This window comes from Euleptes europaea, chromosome 14, assembly GCF_029931775.1.
Source record: "Euleptes europaea isolate rEulEur1 chromosome 14, rEulEur1.hap1, whole genome shotgun sequence".
Classification (NCBI taxonomy): Eukaryota; Metazoa; Chordata; class Lepidosauria; order Squamata; family Sphaerodactylidae; genus Euleptes; species Euleptes europaea.
In genome coordinates this window covers 35,378,552-35,392,751 of record NC_079325.1, presented here as the reverse complement: position 1 = coordinate 35,392,751, position 14,200 = coordinate 35,378,552, and the positions used below count along the sequence as shown (strand labels likewise).

Here is a 14,200-nt window from a genome sequence, read left to right as displayed (position 1 = left end):
TTTTGGGGATATAGCCCCCAAACTTTTAGCATAGCTTCAGACAATTATTCTTAAGATACCACCCAAGTTTTGTAAAGATGGGTTCAGTGGGGGAAGAAATATCGCCTCCCCCCCTTTTCTCTTTCCGTGGCTGCAGGGGGCGCATTTTTGGGGGTGCAGATCCCAAACTTTGAGCGGAGTTTCAGACCAGTGTTCTTAAGAGACCACCCAAGTTTTGGGTCAGGGGGTCCCGAGATATGGGCTTTCCCCTTTCCCCTTTCCCCTATTGGGATGAATGGATCAGCAGATCCTGTGTGTGCATCTTCTCCAGAGCAAAACGTCCCGTGCCTAATTGGAATCATCTTGGATTACAAGTCCTCCCCAGCCCGTCCTGATGGAACAGAAGACAGCCATAGTAAGACCCCTTTGGGGACTTTAATCTATAATTTTTCTCCTGTGTATGTGTGTGTGTGTGTGGGGAAAGCAGAGTCTGTGTGTGTGTGGGGAGGGAGCAGTTTCTGTGGGTGGGGGGGAAGCCAAAGGGGGCTTTCGTCGGTTCTGCCTGGGGTGTGTGTTCCCCCTCGAGTCTCTCGCTCCCTGGTTTGAGGGGGGAGGTTTCAGTTGTGTCTTCTGGTTTTCCCTGTTGCAAAGGTGTTGTTTTACAAGGTTGTGTTGCTTTGCAAACTGTTGTCGGGGCTGGGAGCTTTGTGCGTGGGTGGCAAGCTCTGCTGAGAGATGCACATGAAGGGTGGGGGGACCCCTTTCAGGGCCCATATCTCAGCCCCCCCCTGACCCAATCTTTACAAAACTTGGGGAGTCTTTCAATAAACGTCCTTTGAAGCTCTGCTGGAAGTTTGGGACCTCTAACCCCAAAAATGCCCCCCCAGAGCCGCGGAAAGGCGCGATTGTGTTTTTAATGGCTTTATTCGGCCGAATTTTTTTCCCGAACTTTGAATTCCCGCCGAATTGAACGGATCCGAAGTGGGGGAGTTCGGACTTCGGCATATCCCAAATCTAAACGGGCTGAATTCGGCCGAATCCGAACTATACCGAATTTTTTTAAATTCAACAGCCCTATAATGAAGTCCTACCCAATACTCAAGTTGACTAAGTATTACCCATAACCAGTTTTGAGACTGCTAGCATGTTCTGAATGTCAACATCTTGGAAAACGATCAGAATGTTAACACATTTATATGCCATGCTACTTTGTTAGTTTGATGACAAACTATGCATGACTGTGCTAGAGGCAAAGCCATTATTTTGAAGTGAATATTTCAAAAGATCTTTGGTGTATTGTAGGGACATATGTGATCCTATATAAGTGACATCTCATGATCCCCTTTGCTTGTGGGGCAAACAAGTGTCAAAGGCTGCAGGATGTGAAGGCTGCCTCCTAGAATATTATGAGCAATCCAGCACTCATTTCTCATAGTGGTAAAACAAACAGAAACTCAGTTGTTCCTTGTTTGATCATGAAATACCTGGTCACATAATTTTAAACACTATTTGAGACTTCCAATTCTTATGGTAACGTTACAGGAGGTTTCACTTCTAGATGAAAAGTATGAAATCTGTCTTTCTAAAATTAGAAAGAGAACGACTGGAATACATGATTTATAGAACTAATTCACTGAAGTAAACTACTTGCTAGCTGTGTCAAGCTTCCTCCTGTGACACATAGACAAAAGAGGATTCATTGCAAATCATCAGGTCTCCAGTCAAATTTGCTCTTGTGCTCCTGATTCTAGTCGTTTTGTTAGATATGGGGTCCCACAGACTGCCTTTTGCTAAGTTGTTCTTAATCAGAGTGATCATCAGGATTGCCAACCTCCATGTACTTGCTGGAGATCTCCTATTTATTATAGCTGATCTCCACTGGACAGAGATCAGTTCACCTGGAGAAAATGGCCGCTGTGGCAATTGGACTATGGCATTGAAGTCCTTCCCCTCCCCAAACCCCGCCCCCTTCAGGCTCCGCCCCCAAAATATCCAGGTATTTTCCAACCCAGAGCCGGCAACCCTACTTATCATGCTGTTTTGTACCGTCCTTTTACACAAATGTTTAAAAATTATTATTATTAACCGCTTGTCAGGCTTTTAAAAACTGCCTCGCTGATTTTATCTCGCTGGGTTAAAAAACAAACAAACACAACTCTGCCTTCGACAATATTTTAAACACAACTCTGCTTCTTACTTATGGTTCATTTATTTAGATGCAACATAACTTCGAGTCTCTGCAGGAAAAGCAACGAACAGCTACCCTAGATAAATAATAAATAAAGCGTGGGCGGGAGGTGGGTACGACGTGGTGAAGCCAAGAAGAAATGTACGTCGCGCGCAGCAGCTCTAACCCCTCTAACCCCATTTGCCCGAACTTGGTGCCTGAGGTGAAATGGGAGTGGTGGTGAAAAATCCGTTCGCGCCCCCCCCCCCTTCAACGGCCCCTGCGCGCGCCCTCCTCGTCTTAGGGAGAGAAGGTAGTCAGATGAGCCTCGCCCAAGCCACGCCCCCCTCAACGGCCCCTGCGCGCTCTCTCCTCGTCTTAGGGAGAGAAGGTAGTCAGATGAGCCTCGCCCAAGCCACGCCCCCTTCCCTGAGTCCCGCCATCAGGCGGCTCCGGTTTGGTAGCGGTGGAGCCAGGCGAGCGCAGGGCTGTGCGCGCGCACCTGCGCGCGTCCACCCACTAGCGAGCTCGTTCCCGGAGGAGGGAGAGAGAGAGAGGGAGGGGCCAAAGGGAGGCCTGCGTGGCAGCTGAGGACCGAGTGGCGGGCGAGCGCGCGTCCTCGACTGCGCCGCGGGCGAGGGGGGCGGGGGACGCGCGTGCGCGTGAGCAAGAGAGAACGACCCGGGGCCGTCACGGGGTGCGCGAGCCGAAAACGAGCGGGGGTGGGACTGGGAGCGCGCGAGCGAGCACGAGCGGGTCGAAGTTGTGTCCGGGACTCCTTGCCCGCTTGCCTGGCTGCCTGAGGCGCGGGGCCCGAGAAGGCGCGACACCTCCCTCCCAGAAGCAGCAGGTAAGGGAAAGGAGGCCTCGTCTTGGCTGTTTCCCAGGAAGGATGGAAGGAATGGGGTCGGGTCACGTCACACCTCCCAACCCCAGTGCTTTGCTTCCACCCCCCCTTACAGCTGGGGCGCCCCTTTTCCTCCTCAAAAAGCTCCCTCAGGTGTCCCTTTGCTTTGCCCCTCCCCCCCATTCTGTACGCATTAGCCATCTCTCCCCACGCTGCTCCTCGTATGGTTTACATATTCGCTTCTTAAATGTTTATCCCATCTGTCAGTAATAAACAGTGCTCAAGGCGGCTTACATCCTCAGATTAGTAAAACGGAAAAATATTACACTTCTTAAACATATGCATCTAAAAGTAGTCGCCTAAAATGTTGGTTAACTATTGATTAAATAGAAGAAGCATAAAACTAATAAAAGCTCAAAACCAGCATGGGGAAAGTTAAAAAATCTATAGTTAAGATTAAGTAAGGATTGCTGCTATTACTAGTATTTTGTAGGACCTTTTAATGGGCAATATTTTTTGCTTACTTTGTTACCTAGGGCACATAGGATCTCTTTCCCCCCATGCCACTGGACAGGATTGTTGCCTTCTATCCATTCCTCTTGCATCTTTGGCCCTGCTCTGGATCTGCCTGTACCCCATTTATTGTCGCTTTTATTTCTTATCTGGGTTCCTGTTTGATTCTGAATTATAACATTGGTTGGTTTTTTACATGTGCTGGGCCTGAGTGGGTGTGTGGCTTCTGAGGTCCTCTCCAGGGTCATTGCTGGGGCTGTTTTGCTGCACCCCAAAGGGTGTACTAGTGTGGAGCAGGGGTTTTGGGTGCTGTCTTGGATGGTGATTGCACTGTACTTCGGGAGGGGCACATGGCATCATCACTGTTGGGCAGATCAGGTGATTCTTATATACAGCTGAGCCATGAGTAGGAAATGGACAGCCACCTGATGCTATTTCTCATGAGCTTCTGTTATGGCAGCTCGTGGCATGTTCTTGGTCACAGAATTTTGGGGCCTGTTGTCCCTTTATTGGGAGGCAGGGTTATTTTCAATCCTGCCACCAAAGGATGTTAAACTACAGACTGGTTGGGGGATCATTCCTAGCAGTGCTCTCTATTATCTTATTTGAAGGGTGTGTTTATATATGTTTGTATATGTGTATGTATCTGTGTTTTCATCTGTATTAATTTCACAGATGCTATTTGAAAAGTGGCTTTAAAATATGAGTTAACATTATAAATTTGCCTTTTTTTATGAGTGGGGTCTTAAAATCATAAATATTTTAAACTGCTAAAAATTGACAGCAACTGCCTTATACTGAGTCAGACTGTGGTCTGTCTAGTTTAATATTCTCTGTTCAGACTGGCAGCAGATCTCTAGAGGCTTAGAAAAATCTTGTCCTGCTGTCTGAGTCCTTATAACTGCAAATTCTGTGGATTGAACCTGCAACCTTGTTTATGCATTGTGGTCTGCCTCAGAACTATACTCTTACCCTTTATTCTTTAGGTTACAGGCCTCTGTTCTTCACCAGGCAAGAATGGCCTGTCCAGAATGAGAATCGTGAACCATACACTGTAGGCAGAAATTATTCCCCTAGACCATCAAGCCTCACTGCAAAGCTCACAAGGATATACTTAAATCACATTAGGAGTTTTATGTAGACCAGTTTTAGATTTCCTCATATGGTATCACAAAGGTAACATTTATCCTATGGGGCTACATTTAGGTAAACATTTACAGAGAATACAAGAAAATGACAGAGGAAAGGAGATCAGTTTTGGTTTTACTTATTCAGTTTTTCTGAAGATCCATGGTAGGGCAACAATGAGCATAAAATACAATTATGACATGCTGACAAAAGAAGCTCCTGTTCATCTTCAGCAGTTCTTTTCCTGCTGATGGGAGTACACTCAAGCAAATAACTGTATTTTTTCTGACATCATGATGTTATTCCTTCTCCTTCTCCCTGTTGGTCTCTCTCTGAGCCGTTGTTAAAGGCTAGAACAGCACATTTCTGTCTCTCTGGGTGTATCATGTGTTTTGGACCTGAAGTCTTTATTCACTTTATAACTTGTGAGATACATTGCACATTTCAAGAGCAGTGACTAATGTATTGTATTCTATTTTGAATTATAACATGATAATCCCTAGGAAGCTTCTGTGGCTTCCATTGGGGTTAAAGTGTGGTTCATTTCAGACATGGGTTCCAGTTCCTCCTCATCCATGGACAGCATGTTGTGGCTTTAAGGAAAGCACCTCCTTTCAGCCCAATCTACTTCCCAGTGCTGTTGTTAGAATAAATGTAAGAGATGAGAACAGTGAAGCATTTTGTAGAACAGAGTTCCAAAGAAATTGATAAACGAACACATTGTAGTAAAGTTGTTCTCCTGGGAGGGACAGTAGTTGTTGGGAACAGAAGTGATCTGGGATTTAACACTACAGTGTAGCATAATCGGGCAGTGTAGCATAATCAGGTGTATATCTGACAGAATGTAACTCAGGATGAGGAGGGAATGAATGATCTCCCAAAGATCTTAAACAGGGTGGGTGAGAAGTTGGATTGGTCATTAGATAACATGGTTCTGGGTTTGAGAAGTGAGCTGAGAGGGACTCTTTTGCTTTGTAATTGTGTACAATTATGGGCTAATATATTCATTATTAGTGAAATTTCCTTGGTTGAAATTTTGCAAAAAACAACAACAACCTGCATTATATTTTGGTTTGGTATCAGATATTATTTTTAAAAGTTAGTGTTGGTTATACTGTCACTACTGTTAAAATACATGCCTTAGAACAGATGCTTCCTTATACCATATAGTTTTTTAAAAAATAAAACAGACATCTCTAAGAGGAGGATTAAATTACTTCATGAAAGCCAGTGTTCTTTATTAGTTTACCTTAATTTCTTATTAACAGGATTATGCAACAAACTGTACAGCTCCTCTCTGCGGGCACTTGAGGAGCCGTCACCAGTCCCTCGGATGCAGCCAGTCTCTCTCCTGTTCAGGCACAGGATTGAGACCGCAGTCTGCCTTCCTTCTCGGCCTCCACCCCTCTGGCGTTTAAGTAGGCCCCCATCCTCCTCCCAAGCCCCGCCCTGAGTCCTTATTAGGACCAGGCGGTGCACGCCCGTCCGCTTCCTGTGCGCGCCCTGCCGCCTCTCAGCTGGGTGGCGGCGCCGGGGCTAGCTGGCCACCCTGCTCATGCGGGGGCGGCGTCTTCCCCGCTCTCCTGCCAGCTCCTGTCCCTGCCGACTCGGGGTTCTCCTGTCTCCCCTCGTTGGGCGAGGTAGGTGGGGCCACAGCCCTCGTTCTTCTGTCATCTTGGCCTGTCGGCGGGGCGACCCTGTCCCCCTCCGTGGTCGGCTCCTGAGGGGAAGATAAGTCGCTGTGGGAAGGGACCGCTGCCCATCCCTCCCGAGTCTCTCGCCTTCCTCTCCCCCGTTCCCCGTGTAGAGGTGGGTCCTCCCTGTCGGGGAGGGGTAGCCAGGTCCGAGCGGATCCCGGCAGGGTCCGTCTCGCGACACAGACTATCTCTGCCACCTAAGGAAGAATCAAACCGACTTACAGTCACTTTCCCTTCCCTTCCCCACAACAGACGCCCTGTGAGGTAGATGGGGCTAAGAGAGCTGTGACTAAGCCAAGGTCACCCAGCTTGCCTTATGTGGAGGAGTGGGGAATTAAATCCGGTTCTCCAGATTAGAGTCCACCGCTCCAAACTATCGCTGTTAACCACTACACCACGCTGGGGAAAGAAAGAAAGAATCTTGCCACGGTCTTGTCTTTTTATGTGTCCAGTCTCTCCTAGCAGTGTTCAGTACAACTGTGTTAAGCTGCAGGGGCGGGGCCCAATAAGCAGTTGCAAAATGGTGCTTTTTCTGCCTAGCCAGCTGCCCTCCCTAAGCCTCCGAGAAAGTTGGTACTCGGGCCTCCCATCTTGGAAGGAACAGGTTACGTCAGGGGTGGGGAACCTTTTTCCTGCCAAGGGCCATTTGCACATTTATGACATCATTCAGGGGCCATACCAGGTGTAGATCTCCTGGTGGGGGAGGAGAGGCTAGAGTTGCCAGGTCTCCAGCCACCACCTGGAGGTTGGCAAACCCAGGGGAGGCCACACACAGAAGGCCTGCAGGGTGCCCCTGCTCCCCCCTCCCAGGCGGGAGAAAGAGAGGGAGAGAAAGGAGAAGTGACAGAAAAAGAGGAAGAAGAGAGAGAAAAGCCTCCCCCCCACACACACACCCATGCATGCCGGCCCCACACTGGGCCCCAGTCTCCATGCCCTCCCATCCCCCAGAGTCCACAAAAGCCTCCCCCCCAAAGCCCAATTGGCTCCCGCATGCATGCTCTGCCGCCAGGAGCCACCGGCCTCTTTCCACCACCCACCACCTTGCTGCTCAACAGCCGACAGGCAGCGAGAGGGGCTTACAATGTGCTGTGGTGTTCCTGCACGCCGCGACTGTAGGGGACAGCCTTGGGGGAAGCGTCCCTCCCCCTCCCCTCGCTGACCAACAGCCGACAGTCGGCGAGAGGAGGTCCAAAGGGCGCTGTAGCGCCCCTGTAAGCCGCAGCCCCAGGAACACCTTTGGGGAGGGCCACCCTGTGCCCCGCCTCCGTGGCAGGGCTCCGGAGCTCACGAGGGCCGAAAAAAATGTCCTCGGGGGCCGCATACGGCCCCCGGGCCTGACGTTCCCCATCCCTGGGTTACGTCTTCATCATGCTAATAATTTTCCATATCACACCTGGCCCTGTGGGCCACCTATGGCTCCGTTCTGCTAGTGCAGGGTCCCCTTTCTCTCCCCCTCTCCCTCAGTTAGGCCACTGATCCCAAATGATTTCAATGCCATTTGCAGCTGGGTTTAACTGTGTGAAATGGCACAATCCACTTGCTAAGGATTGTTAAAGTGGATTGAAAGTGCACTATTTGGCATGTGTGAAAGCACCCTCAGTATGAATCACTGCACAGTTTATCCACCGACTGACTTCCTTCAGTTGTTTCCGTATGCTTCATGGGGGGGGGGAGGAATTGGAAGTGTTCCGGATGCTCAAATCTGCGCCTTAATTCCAAATATATGGAGATTTGGCTATTTATGCATGGTCAGTTTTGATGCTCACTCAAAGCTCTTTTTAAAAATGCAACTTTAAAACTGCCTATTCACGGTCTCGGAGCAAAAGGAGAAATTCCACCCCTCCCACTCGCCTGCTCCTTTGTTCCTGTTTGCATAGCATGTGCATAGCTAACCTGCCGCTGTTATTTTGCATGGTTCCTTCAGGGGGATTCTTCAGGGGGATTCTACAGGTTAAATTTCTGTTTTGGCACTTCGCGATAAATAAGTGGGTTTTGGGTTGCAGTTTGGGCACTCGGTCTCTAAAAGGTTCGCCATCACTGCTCTACTCCCTCCCCTTCTTTGTCTGCTCTGCTTCCTTATTCCACTACATGGCTGATGTGGGGGGTGTTTCCTGGACTGTGCATGGATGCTGCTGCCTATACATAAAATACAATGTTGGTGCAAAAACTGCACCCCATCAGGCCATGTACTTCCTGGGATTGGTTCTTCTAGAATTGCAGTAGCATCCATGTGGACCCATTCATCTTCAAGGTTTTGAGTATAAATAACTTTATGGGCTTTATGTCTGCTACTGTAGAAAGATAACCAAACCTCTCCCAATCAGTATCCTAAAAACACTTTCCTGGGAGTAAGCCCCATTGAAGAGACCTTAGTAGGATTCTGAGTAGATCTCTTTACATTGCTTTCAAGACATTAATTAGGCAAGTTGGAGCATACATGCCCTGAAATAATGCTTCCCCCTTTTTGTGGCATTGCATTATTACCTTTATAATGTTTTTGATCTGTAGTGTGAAATACTTGGTATGTGTGACTCTCACCATGCTGCACTTTTCCTAGAATAATATTCTTACATGCTGTATCAGTCTAAAGCTACAGCCATTAAACCTACCTAGTCATTAAAGCCTGTATATCCCAGACTGTATGTCTGAAGTAAGGGACATGAATTGCAGTCTGTGTGAGACTTAAAACAGGAAATGGTGACTTTTTCATATATTTCACAGCATTGGGGAAAAAGCAATTAGACAGAAATGGGCTGTCCGAATAGGGATTGAGAGAATAACTGTAAATGTGTAATTTTTCTTGTTTCTCAATAATGAGTGTAGTGGACACTTTAGGAAGTGGTTGCTGTTTTGGTCCCTGTATATAAGCTTACTAGAAGACAGAAGGCACTGTGATACAGAAAATATTTTCTCCTTCCACCCCCAGAAAAACAACCTACAGCTGAGATGACAGCAGGATTTGTTTAGTGTTTTTCTAATATTTAACATTTATTTAGTGCCAACAGTTTGATTGGTGATGAAAAGCAAACTTGTGGACTCTAATGGGAAACTAACACTGAGCAAACAAGCCATTAGCGCTTAAAGAAATACTTTGAGACACAAACTGCCTCAGAAACTTGCCTGGTATTATTTTGATTAGCATTTAATCTTCCTTTATTGTGAGTTATATTCTATGTGAAATGCCTGTCATATTAATATAGAGGACGCTGAATAAGAGGGCTGGAAATGCAATTATTGGCACATGGATCATTTTGTGTGCTTTGGGATGGAATTGCTAACAGGATTAGTTATATCATGCTGTATGGGTGCTTGTGACCATACTTTAGTTGCTTCTGAAACCAAATTTGGAGGGAAGCATTCCTCTCAACATGTGTTATCTGGGCAAGTGTTAAGAATTTCAGTGGGGCAAGTTGGGATAGTAGTAAAGACTGTGGATGAAAAAATGGTCTTTCAATGGGCAGATCATTCTACCCCCTCCCCATGATGTAAATAAGATACTAGTACTTAGTATTGTCTGAAGTAGCATTATTTGCCAGTTTTCATAAATTAGAGTAGATGGTTTAAACCTCTTCTTGTATAACATAGTAAAATGTGGTTTAAATGTTTCTGTGATCACAAGTCACAACATATGATTTTAAAGGGCTTGTGTCAACTTAAAAGACTATAACCTTTAAAATAGTCACCACCTCTCAGTCCAACTTGTTGTATGTGCTCTAATTTGTGGCCTTCTATTTCTAGAGCTTATGCTGTGAACATGCAGATATATTTGACTTATCCACTGCTTTCATTAGTACAACCGAAAGAGTTTTATAAGTATGCCAGCATTATTATCCCATTTAATCGCCTTGGGGACTATATTTGGGTGGAAAGGCAGCACACAAAACTGCTTTAAATAAATCTTTAAAATAATGGAGAGAAAGAATAGAGCAGTGGTGGTGAACAATATAGGACCTGGGCTGCAACTGACCTGTAAAGAACACTCATGTGGCCTGTGAGCCAACTGCCTGTTGGTTCCATCCTCCCGCCACACCTGAAGCAGTGGCCTGACATGTCCAGTGGACCCAAGGCCGGCAGCAAGCCAAGTTGGCTAGCTGGGAGGTGCCACTATCAGCGCTGCCAAGGAAGAACTGGGAAAGGCTGATTGCTTCCTGGCTTGGTGACAGCATTAGAGACATCACCCTGGCAGGCACCTGGGATGCAGGCAGTGTCAAAGGAGACAAGGACATGCCTGCACAGTTTGCAGGATTAATGGAGGAAGCACAGAGATGACACACCATTTTTCTGTGGGAAGACAATGTGTGTGGGGGTGTGTGGGGGTGTTTGTGAGGCCTATAAGGGGGCCAGGAGTTGAGCTGAATGGCAAGATGAAAGGAATTGGGTGCCGAAACCCCCTCTTTTCAAGCTGAGACCCATATGGGGAGATTGAGGGGAACAAGCAGATATAAAATCCAAGAGAAGAGTGACAAATGTTTCCCAGCATCCTGTCCCCTCAATGAACACTGGAGCACAGAAAACTACCCAACTTGCCTCACCAAAAGGGAAGCAGACACACTTCCTCCAGGCAATAAAACAAAACTACTTTTTCAAGCAGGTACTTACTAATGTTCCTTGGCAGATTTTTCTCTCCTGACAATGCTGGTGGGAAAGAGTTGATGGAGCATTTTACCTGCCAGTGGGATCTGGGTGGAATCAAAGGACCCTTATTGGTCCAGGAGACATAGTTCTAGCTCACTCTTTGTGGATCCCAGTGGGAGGAAGGGCTGTTGACACCCTCAGTGGTGTGTGTTTTGTTCAGTATTGAGTCCTTGTTCACACATACAGGAGAATAGTGTGGGGTAATATGAAGTTGTATGTTGGTGGTGTTTCCCAGCCTTCCATCTTGGGAAGGGGAGCATAGGGACTGAGAAGTGGAGACAACTGCTCACCACCAAGGCCATTAAGAACAGCTGTTCTGCTTGGTAGAAGCATTTCCAAGGAATAGTCAGTGGGAAGCAAGAGATGTTGAGCACCTTCTGCTCCTCCCCTGTAAGTGTTTTGCGTTTACAAATTCATGTTCCAAAGCCTGCGAGAATGCAGAATTTGCATGGGATTGCTGTACTGATTTTCATTATATTTTAGTTAAAGTCAGGGGAGATATGTTGCTATAGTGCTGCAGAAAGCGCATATAAGACTCATTCAGCTATTAATATCAGTTACTAGTAATAATGATTTAATTAGCGCTAATACAGTTAATACAACATTTTGAAACAATATCGCATGCTTGGCTCAACCAAGTTATGCTTATACCAAACCCAGATGCATGAATTTAATACCCCTACAATAGAGCATAAATAGGATATTTCAGCTAATCAGGGTATCAGGGCTTCAATAGAAAAAGTAGACATTTCTGTTCGGCATACATAAATGTCCCAGAATAACTTCCAAGAGGGCTTTGGCTCCAGACCTTTTCAGTGAGAACTGGGGTTTCATCTTTGCTTTGTGCATGTTAGTGACATTGCTTATAATTAAAAAGAAAACTCCTCCAGTCTCCTGAGATAATTGAAAAATAAAAGACTACCCATCTTCCAGCTTATCAACGGAACAGTAGCATCATAAGCACAATTATAACCTTCTAAGTCCATTGACTTCACTGTAAGTCCAATGGTGTAATTATGTTTAGGATGGCACTCTGTACTAAAACGTATCTGGTTCCTACTACTAACTATAGCTGACTTGCATGAGGAGTGGAACACATTTCTCCTTGAGTTTTTCCTGAACTGGATATCATGAGGGAACAAGCATCATCTCGAAGATGGCAAACAGAGCCAAAGTGGCAAGCCTGTTTTCCTTTTGCAGTGAAGAACTGTTATGTTTAGGATCACCCAGAAGTTGTTCACCATCCTTGGATCACTTAACTTCAACATGGTCCCAATGTGCTTTATGTGAGGCTTTCCAGCCCCCCCTTTTTTACCAGAGATCATCCTGTACTACTTCAGAAAAATCCAAGTCAAACATTTGTGGTGCATAATAGAATGTAAGGCCTAGAACTTAACACTTTTGAGTAAAATGGTTCTGACTCAAGAGGCTGAGCACGTTGCTTTATAGATCTTTCTTTAAAGAGCAGATTTAGAAGTGCAGATAACTTTGCTTAATATTGATTTTGACATCTTGCCCAGAGCTGCTTTGAAATAATAATTCTCTCCTGGAATTTAACTAGTGTCCCCGCAGTGACTCTCTTGTAAGTGCATGTATTTAATGTCTCTCCTTCTATGCTTTGTAAAAAAAAAAATTGCTTCTTAATTTTTTTTATGCTTTATCAAAATAAACATGGTGATATTCTCTTCTATTCTTGCTTTAACACCACAAGGTCAGGGAGCCTAGAGGATTCTTTAATAATAGCAAGTCCTTTCCCCAGTCATAATTACCTGTGCTGCAGAGACTCAAAGGAAACAGATGTAAGACTCTTGTCATAAAAGTGGAGCCTTTTGCACTGTTCAGCATTTTGACACAGAATGAAAATCCCATAGTTAGCAAAACATATAATTTTTGTAGTTGGAGGTAATGCATACAGAATTGCAGTACCTAAATTTTAGTTGGTTTTCTTTAATGGAATGAACTCTTAAGAGTTCATAAACTGGCCATTTTATCAGAATTGTGGAAAGTAACTCCCTATTGGATATTTTAAAGTACTGGAAAGAAGGATTTGGGGTGGTTAGTTTTCTTCTTCCTGGGGGACTCCTTTATGTTTTTCCTGTTGAATACTTTATTTGAAATAAATAAAATGTTCTGGTTTAGTGCCCTCATATTGCAGAGGTGAAGAATAAATTGATAGGCCCTGTGAACTCTTGCCCCTGCCTAGAATGCTCTTGTAACAGGTGGTAGCCCGCACCCTCTCAGAGGGCTTGCAAGCTTTCCATTTTGAAGAGCGGAGTGATGTTTACTATTCTCTAATGACTTTCTTTGCTTCATCATTGAGCTCTGAGACATCTGTGTATTATTCAGTGAGATGTCCGTTCGCCTTTTTGAAAGGCTTCATGAACGAGAAACATATACTCAGGCTTGTGTTGGCAAGAGAAGTGGATGTGGTGTAGGTGGGATTGTTTTGTGAGGGGCTTGTGTGCAGACTTGTAAAGTGACGCGCAGGGGACTGGAACCCAGGCTTCTGCTTGTCAGTGCCTGCCTCTGAGTCAGCAGTCTGCTCCTGGCTCAAGTGGGAGTAGGATGGCTCAGGTTCCAAATTTTCCCCTTTCCGATGAGCCAACTGCTGTCCTTATTACTACGAGACAATAATGCTAAGCATGTCGTGAGTTTGAATCTGTGCCAAGGAGGAGGTGGGAAGTAGGATATTTTATAGCAGAAAATGTTCGTGACCCGACAGTGTAGGAAAAGACTTCACAAATTATTATACTTTTTTTCTGCACAGACCAGTGGTAGCAGAAATTGATCTGGACAACCAGTGCAACAGCTGACTTACAGAAGGCCTTCCAAAATGTGGTTTTGACTGTTGTGCTTGCTATGCAACATGAACAGAGGACTTCTAAATTTTCTTCATTTGCTGTCTTCTTCAGAAATCATCTGTATTCACCAAGTCTGTTCTTTTGTTCCCTAGAGACCAGGCGAGGTGCTTCCCAGGAGCCTCAATGAGCTAGTTGGATGAGCTGTAAAGGGATGGCCCTGTGACATCTTTAAGCATTTCCCCCCAATGCACACACTTCTAAGTAACTACATATAGACAGCAGTTAAGAAAAAAGTTAACTGCTTTGTAAAGGGACAAAGCTTTGCTTTTAGCATCCTTGATCGAATGCTTGAGTTTCCAGTATTATATAGTAATAAAATTTAAAGGGATGTAAAGATCAGCATCTGAAGTGTAAGGATGTTCCACTGGCCACC

The 14,200-nt window shown here is 45.7% G+C and overlaps 1 protein-coding gene across 2 annotated transcripts in view; it reads left to right on the top strand.

The window, feature by feature from the left end:
* The first annotated feature begins 2,932 nt into the window (after positions 1-2,932).
* Positions 2,933-14,200, top strand: part of NEK6 (NIMA related kinase 6) — a 91,251-nt gene continuing 79,983 nt past the window's right edge. For both annotated transcript variants that reach the window (XM_056860212.1, XM_056860211.1), the window contains exon 1: positions 2,933-2,996. The gene's annotated coding sequence lies outside the window, so the exon portion shown is untranslated. The remainder of the gene's footprint in view (positions 2,997-14,200) is intronic.